The following is an 8643-nucleotide window of genomic DNA, read 5'->3' as shown; positions in this document are numbered from 1 at the left end:
TGCCTGGGATGATCCCAGCTCTAAGGGGAGCTTTTATGAAGCTGCAGAATTCCCAGGGAGTCTGCAGGACTGGGGCATCCCAGCAGAGAAGCAGCAGCCATTACACTAGTCACAACGTCCTCAGCCTGCGTCTCTCCCCACTCCTCCCCCACCTCCATTCAGTTCCCGGCCTCTCGCACCCTAATTATTCGTGGGCTGGGGGGTGGTACATGGAGAGGCCTGACTCTCATAATTATATTAAGAGCTTTTGACAGGAACAAGCTTTCTGGCTTCTATTTCTGTCTTGTTGAAATTCTACTGTGCTGAAGGAAGGATCCATCAACCCTTTCTGGAAAACAGGGGAGACAGCAGAGTTTATTGTGCGCCCAGCACTCCCATCCACAGGGAGATTTATGGTTTGTCCTCTTGACTAGCAGGAAGATTGCCCAGACTGAGGTCAGGTGGGAGGTGGGAATGTCTCAGAGTTAAATGTATTGCATTCAGTTTTATGCCAATATCAAATCATAGGGCTGAAAGTGACCTCCAGGGGCTCTCTGGCCTACCCCTGTTCCTATCTCATGGGCTGGCTCTCTCCTTGCACCCCTGTTCTTGTCTTGACCTGACACGTGGTAGTTTGCCTTGTCAGGTATAAAAAAGGTTAGCGCGGGCAAAGTCAAGGCCATTGGCCAAGACCTTCAACTGGCATGTTGGCCAAGGTCCTGACTGCCTTCCATCCCCAGCCACCTGCTTCTCTGACCTCAAGGGAGTTAGCAGGGTAAGAGCATAATGGCTGACACTGCAGGACTCCTGCAGGGAACAGTGGAGGTGGAGGCATGAGGGCAAAAGGTCAAGAAAAGCCCCCTGGACAAATAGTCACCTGCTCTCCCTGAAGACCCACACAATAACCAACATTATCAATTATATACCATATGCCAAGTCCTGAGCTCAGCACATAACATGATGTATCTAATTTAAGCCTCATGACAATGCTATGAACTAAGCATTATTAGCCCGTTTTGGAGATGAAGAAGTAGAGGCTCAGAGAGTTTAAGTAACTTATCCAGTGTCATACGGAGAGTTTCATGATTGGAATTGTATTTATAACTCAGTTTTGAACCCAGACAATCCCGGGTCCTCAGACCAGCTCATTTTATTATTATTTTGCTTTATTCATTAGCAAGTTTTGCACCCGTGCATGAGTAAGTCACATCTTGAGAATCTGTGTCTCATTTTCTTCATCTGGGGCCACATGAGCACAGACTGTGGACTCGGACCTGCGTCTCCGCCACTACTGGCTCTGTGACCTTGGCACCTCACAGGGTCTGCTTTCTGTCATCCAAATAGAGCTAGTACCTCCCACATGATAATGTTGCCAAGCACATAATAGATGCTCAATAAGTGGTGTCGTTTACCATTATTATCAATAATACTGTCTTTAATTCAGTCTTATTTAATCGTCCGGCTCCAGCAAGAGGGATGACGCTCTTGTACTTTATGCACTTATTTAAATGGATCTGTTTAACCATTAGATGGTGGCTTCATTTGAATGGAAGCCTCGAAAGTCAGGGGCTCTCATAATTTTCTGTGAAGCCCACTCTCTCCTATTTCCTCATCTTCATAGCACCTGCCTTGTAATATTTATCAGTTGGGCCCAGATTAGGTCCCAGAAGGGCTGAAACTACTGACAAGCATGTGTAGGAATGCAGTCAGTCCAAACAAATATCCACAAGGAAACCCACCAAAAGGTGAATTCATTCTAACAACTTTCGAGTAGGAGAAAAAAACAAAGCAAGGGTTGGAAAGACGAGGCCCACTGGCTTTGACTAAATGCTTCACTTTGGCCTGGATGTTTTGTCCTCAGGCAAAGCCCTCAAACACTTCTGGCTGAATCTCTGCACTTCCCGGGTTCTGCGGCTATGTCCTACGAAAAGGAAATGGTTTCTCCGAAAACCCAATAACCCGCCTCCCGCTGTCCTGCCTGTAGCGTATCAGGCAAGCACCTATTTAGGCAGGAAGGGAGACAGCAAGCAGAAATGAAGACGTTCCTCTTTAAGTGTATGAGGTCAGGTGTAGCTCCTAGAAAATCAAAATCAGGTCTTTGGAAGAAACCTCATTCCAGCACAGATGGTCTTGACTGACAAGCCCAGCCAGCCTTTAGAGTGAGAGTTGAGACAAAGCTAAAGTAACAGGACTTTCCACCAAGGTAAGAGGTTGTATTTCAAGGGGAAAAGATGTTTTAAACCTGCATATTCATACTCAAATCACTGGGCTCCCTTTGCCTTTCTTTTTTTCTTCTATTAGATTCATTTTTCTAAGGTCTACAGCAGTTATCTTGAAAGGGAAATTTTAAAACACTGCACCTTGCTCATGGTCAGGCGGCAATGTTTTTTTTTTTTTTTTCTAAATTGGATCACCCATTTTGTATTTATTCATCCCTCTTGCCTCCACGTCTCTCTCTCCCCAGCTCTGGGACAGGCCCAGAGACATCACTCCCACGAGGAGCCATCTTTGAGTCAGCATCACTCTCTAGCTCCATCCCATTCTCATCCCTCTATGTCAGTGCTGGTGGGGAGACCTCAGGGCTGATACCCAAAGGCTGGAAGGCACAGGGTGCACTCACATGCCTGGGTTTGTATCCTGGCTCCCCGCTTAGAGCTGTTTGAGCTTGGGCAAGTTACTTAACGTCTCTGGGCTTCAGTTTCCTCATTGGTAAAATGAGGAATGAGAACTAGGGCAATTAAGACAAACAAAGTGTGCTTCCAACAGTGCCCAGCACGTGAGAAGTACTGGGTGAGTGGCATCTATTATTAATAGCCATTATTAGCCATAGATTCATAATATAATCTCATAGATCTCTCTACTCACATCATCCCAAAGACTATCTGTGGTCATCTGGGATGATACCCTTTGGGCATAAGAGCTGGGCGTTGCACACCACACCATGTGTGCACACCACACAGTGTGTGCCCACCACAGAGAGGGGTTTCCTGAGGCCCAGAGAGGCACCTTTGCTCAACCAAGTGAGGGCCAGGACTGGAGATCAGGTGGCCTCATCCTCAGGCTGAAAGTTACTAGTCAGCCTAAGATTTAAAAACTTCGGCAGAAGAAGAATCACTCTCGAGACTCAAATCACATGAAGCTGAGCCTGGGTACGTGTGTTGTGCTCAAATGAAGCAGCTTATGATGTGGGTATTCAATTGCTATAATCTGTTCTAAATTTAAGCATGCAAAACGTCAAGTTATCTCACTATTTTGCTTCAGTTAAAAAAAAAAAAGATGTAGATTTATGACTGGATATTACAAGAACTGCTGCTTCATTTCAAATCCTGGCAGGTCCCTCCAAAGAAGCAATTGACTAAGAAGTCACTTCCTGAGCTGAAGGTCAGTGTGTTGGCCCTGGAATGAACGTCGGTGCACCAGCGATAAGAGCCAAGTGCTCTCTCCTGCCATTTCGGGTGAGGTTGGGGGGAGGCCTTGCGGCTGCAGATGCTCCCCATATGGCCCCCAGCCCCCTCCGCTGTGCCCCTCCCACAGAGTGCTGCCACAGAGCTCCACGGGGCATGTCTGTAAGACCTGGGATGCTGCATGCCCTTGCCCTCAGACCCTTGGCAAAAGTGTACCCATCTGAAAGGGCTCCCCTGGACTTAGTGCTGGGGCCTAAGGGACAGTGCCTGGCTTTGGGATCCCGAGTCACTTTTAAATGTCCTTTCAATGTCTGGGAATTCAAGAAGGTACCAGGGTAGGTTAAATATGTTTCTCCTGGTTTATGTGTTCTTGGGTAACAACCTTTCAAAACATCCCTTTTCCTTATCAAATGTCTGATAAGAAAACTTCCAGATGGCTAAAAATCCCCTTTAAATAGACAAAGGAAATGGGACCTGGGAGCATTTTTTATTCACTTTCTAACCAGGTCTGGTTACCCGCTCTGTCTGGTATAGATAAGCAAACATTTACTTGTTTGTAACTTAGAGCCAAGAGGGCAGAACTCTGTTGTGTATCTGGCGCTTTCACAGCTCGAGTAAGAGTACTGTCGATCATAAATTGTCAACGGCTCCCCAACCCCAAGGGCTGCTCCAAAGGCCACCTGATCTAAAGCCATCCCTGATCAATTGCCATTTCATCTCCCCATCTTAATTCTCAGCACGACTCCCCCAAAGTTTTCTTGTTTGTTTGTTTATCTGCGGTCTCCAGAGCACAAGAATGTAAACTCCTGACGTCAACCTTGACCACAGCTGTGTCCACGGAGCCCAGAACAGTGAGTTGTTCAACACTCAAGGCTCTTTACTGTGTTAACCCTTGTTATGCAGGAGAGGCCAGGAAACAAGTGGAGAACCAGAAGAGGAAGGAAAGACCCATGGGGTAGGGGAACATCTGGATATCCACCAAGTAAAGGAAGCTGTTTCCAGGAGAAATCCAAGGAAGGAAAAATCCAGAGCCTGATGACAATGTGGGGGTAGAAGAGGCTAGAGGGGCCGGCTTCCTTCCTCCTGCATTGCTGGACCTACAGGAATAAACAAGAGTTTCAAGCCTCAACGGAGCTTTTCAGTCACGCTTCTCCTTCAGCAAGCTGCCTGATGTTCACGTGATCCTCTTTCACATCCTCTGAGCCCATAAATAGTCTCAAACCAGCTGCTGGAATCCCTCCTTCCGTCTGCTCCCATCGCCCCTCATCATAGCCACGGGGGCTGTGGCATCAAAGGTCACACTGGACAGTGTTGGGAGCGTAACCCTGTGGGTGGCCATGCCACCTACCTAAGCTGAGAAGATGGCTACATGGACTTCACACACTGAGATGTAAGTCAAGGAAGAGCCCACAGAGGGGAGGAGGGAGTTAGGCCTGGGGACAGTGCTCAGGAGCATTGCCAGATGCAGCCAGGAGGGGCTTTGAGCAGTGGATTGGTCAGCTCAGGCTGCAGAGCAAAATACCGTAGACTCGGTGGCTTAAACAACAGAAATTTATTTCTCAGCTCTGGAGGAAGGAAGTCCAAGGTCAGGTGCCAACAGGTTTGGCTTCTTCTGAGACCTCTGTCCTTGGCTCACAGATGGCCACCTTCTCACTGTGTCCTCACAAGGTCTTTCCTCTGTGCGTGCACCTCTCTGGTGTTTCTCTGTGTGTCCAAGTTTCCTCATTTTATAAGAACATCAGTCATATTGGATTATAGCCCATCCTACTGGCCTCATTTTAACTTAATCACCTCTCTAAAGGCTCTATCTCCAATCACATTCAGAAGTACTGAGGGTTAGGATTCAACATATGAATTTAGGGAGGACACAATTTAGCCCATAATAAGCAGTGTAGGAGCATGGAACCATGGGCACCACTGGCTTTGGAGGTTTGAAAGGAGGGGAGGTGGAAAAGAAAGAGGCAGTAGCAATTAGAACCAAGGGTGAAGTCCGGAGTTTAAAACCACCAGTTAGAATTGGGATTGTGTTACGGGTTGACTTGTTCCCCCTCCCTCCCCCAAATATCTTGAAATCCTATCCTCTGGAACCCCAGAATGTGGCCTTATTTGGACGTAGCGTCTTTACGCAGGTAATCAAGTTAAAATGAGGTTATTAGGGTGGGTCCTAATCAAATGTGACCGATGTCCTTATAAAAAGGGGAAATTTGGACACAGAGAGACACACAGAGAAGGAAGATGACGTGAACATGGAGGACTAGAAGGAGCAATCTGCGAGCCAAGGAATGCCAAAAATTGCCAGCAAACTACCAGAAGCCGTGTAGACAAGTAAGGATTCCCCTACAGTTTTCAAGGGGAGCATTGTTTTTTGACCTCATAATCTAGATATTATTTTTATAACATCATTGTAAGATTTTTCCAAATTCAGAATTTTAAAAAAATTTTACCTACCCTTCTTTCTTGTATCTCAGACCTATTGAGGATTCTTTTTTTTTTCCCTCTCTTTCTCTTTCTGTCTCTCTTTATAGTATAGACTTTAGAATTTCAATTAGTAAGCGTTTGGAGGTCAACGTCCTCAGTGTTTATCTGAAAATGTCTTTATTTTGCCTTTGTTCTTGAGAAGTAGTTCTGCTAAGTATTTCTGTCTAGCTTGACAACTATCTTATCTGAGCATACTGAAGATATTGTCTTACAATTTTCTGACTTCCATTGTTGCTGCTAAGTCAGCTGTCAGTCTAATTATCACTTGTTTGTGGTTATCTTTCCTTTCTCACTGGCTGTCTTAAAGATGTCATTGCCTCTGATTTCTGCAGTTTTGCTATGATGTGTCTAAGTACGTTCTTTTGTCTACCTTCCTCTTAGTTATTCTGCTTGGAAGTCATAGGGCTTCCTGACTGAAGATTTGTGTCTTTCATAGTATTTGGAAAATTTCTCACTCTCTCTCTCTCTCTCTCTCTCTGGGAGAGGAGATATGCTAATCAACTTTTTATTTTAAAACAATTTTAGGTTTACAGAAGCACAAAGATAGTGTAAAGATAGAAGGTAGTACATATACCCCACACCCAATTTCCCCTATTATTAACATTTTACATTAGTAAGGGGCAGTCTCATTTGCTTTAAAATTCTGCTTCTTACCAGTTCTCTTTGTCCTCTTCTTCTATAACTCTCATTAGATGTATATTGGCATTTTTACTTTATCTTAAATGTTTGTTAACCATTCTTTCATATTTTCTATCTCTTTTGACACCTCTTCTTCCATGTAATTTATTTAGACCTATCTTCCAGTTCACCAATTCTCTCTTCAGCTGTGTCCAAACTGCTGTTTAACCCATTGATTAGTATTTTATATTTCATTTATGATAGTCTTTACTTCTATAAGTTCTACTTGGATATTTTTCAAATTTCATCTGAACATTATCACTTTGATACCTGCTGCTCCTTACTAGTGTCTTTAATTCCTACTTTGTTTCTTTAAACAGGTTGTATTCTATATTTCATAATCCCAATATCTGAAGTCTTTGTAGTTCTGGTCTTTATTTTTTATTCTTACTCTTATTCATGAAATACTGTTTCATTTTCTCTTTTGTGATTTTTTTTTTTTGTAAATGCATATTTGTTGCAACTCTATCAGTGAAAATTAAGGCCTGGGTTGAGAGCATGACTAGTGTTTGCTTATGCCAAATGGGGGAACAACAGCCAAGAGTCACCTAAGTGACAATTCTTGGGTTGGGAGAGGGGGTTACTTGTCTAAGGTCAAGACAGACAGTTGTCCCTGTTGTTTGTCTCTGAGTGCCATAATGGTTCCTGCGTTTCTAATTTCCCTTTCCTCTGTGGGTGTAACTCTTTTTAAAACCTATAAATACTTGTGGTGGCCTTTGATCTGCCTCCCCCCTTTGAATCCATCCCCCTGGGCACTAATGTTCGAGACCAGTGGGATGCACACAATGCTCCCAGGGTTTACTTGCTTCTGTATTGTGCTGACTTACCTTCCTGGATTCCTGCAGCTGTTCTGCACCAGTTCACCACCACAGTGCTCTCTAAACCACACATAATGTGTATACTTTATATTACAAAACACACCCTAAAATATATAATCATGTACATATTTAAATAACATATATTATATATACATGTTTATGAATATAAACAACTGAGCAGTTATTATTATGCTGAAGAAGATATGGAAGGAGTAGGAAAGAAGGATGAGTTCATTCATACTAGGGCAGCAACAGCAAAATAAGACAGACAAGGATTTGCCCAATATATTTACACTCATGATGTAGGAGCATGAGTGGGATACCTGTTTTAGCATCTGACACCTTGTTAAGGTAAATAAGAAAAGTTTCATTAAGAATTCCAGGGCTTCCCTGGTGGCGCAGTGGTTGAGAGTCCGCCTGCCGATGCAGGGGGCACGGGTTCGTGCCCCGGTCCGTGAGGATCCCACATGCCGCGGAGCGGCTGGGCCCGTGAGCCATGGCCGCTGAGCCTGCACGTCCGGAGCCTGTGCTCCGCAACGGGAGAGGCCACAACAGTGAGAGGCCCGCGAACTGCAAAAAAAAAAAAAAAAAAGAAAGAAAGAAAAATAAGAATTCCAGACATGCCAGCAATAATTTTTGGATGCCATGGTTTCCACCCACGGGAGGGAAGAGGAAGGCTGGGAGGATGACAGGGCAGCTTCCCTGTGCTACTGACAGCACTTGAGCCCTGGCAGCGAGTTCGAAAAAGCTGATGTTAGCAACCTCAGGCATATGACTAACAAACATTCCCAACCCTTACTGATCCACTTCTTAGTTCTCTTTCCAATCACACTCAGCAAAGTTGCACTTTTACCTTCATAGCTCATTATCTGAGTTACCATTGTTCCTGTTTCTCTCAGAGTCGGTTTCCAATTCTCAGAATCTCTCTTCTCAGCTCTCCTGACAGCCCTTTTCATAGGTATATAAATATATTTCTCCTAGTTCTTCTTTAGCTCTGTGTGCCCGGGTGACCAAGGCAACACACGGCTATGGAAGTGACTATCCCTGAAATGGGGTCAGATAATGAGAAAGTGAGTGTGTTTAGGCCTCTGATGCCCGGGGATACAATGGCATCCTATCTTTATGTGTGATTTGAAGTCAGCTTGCCTTTGAATGAGACAGGTCTGAACCATCACTGGTGCCAAAATAAACTCTTTGTTTACTCCAAGCCACTAAGGAACACACATTTAGCTCATCTCTGTTGAGAATGCTGGATCCTGTGACAGTCAAAGAGGCTTCACTTCTGG

This window comes from Lagenorhynchus albirostris, chromosome 17 (assembly GCF_949774975.1).
Source record: "Lagenorhynchus albirostris chromosome 17, mLagAlb1.1, whole genome shotgun sequence".
NCBI classification, from domain to species: domain Eukaryota; kingdom Metazoa; phylum Chordata; class Mammalia; order Artiodactyla; family Delphinidae; genus Lagenorhynchus; species Lagenorhynchus albirostris.
The sequence above is the reverse complement of the archived record's forward strand: the minus strand, read 5'-3'. Positions refer to the sequence as shown.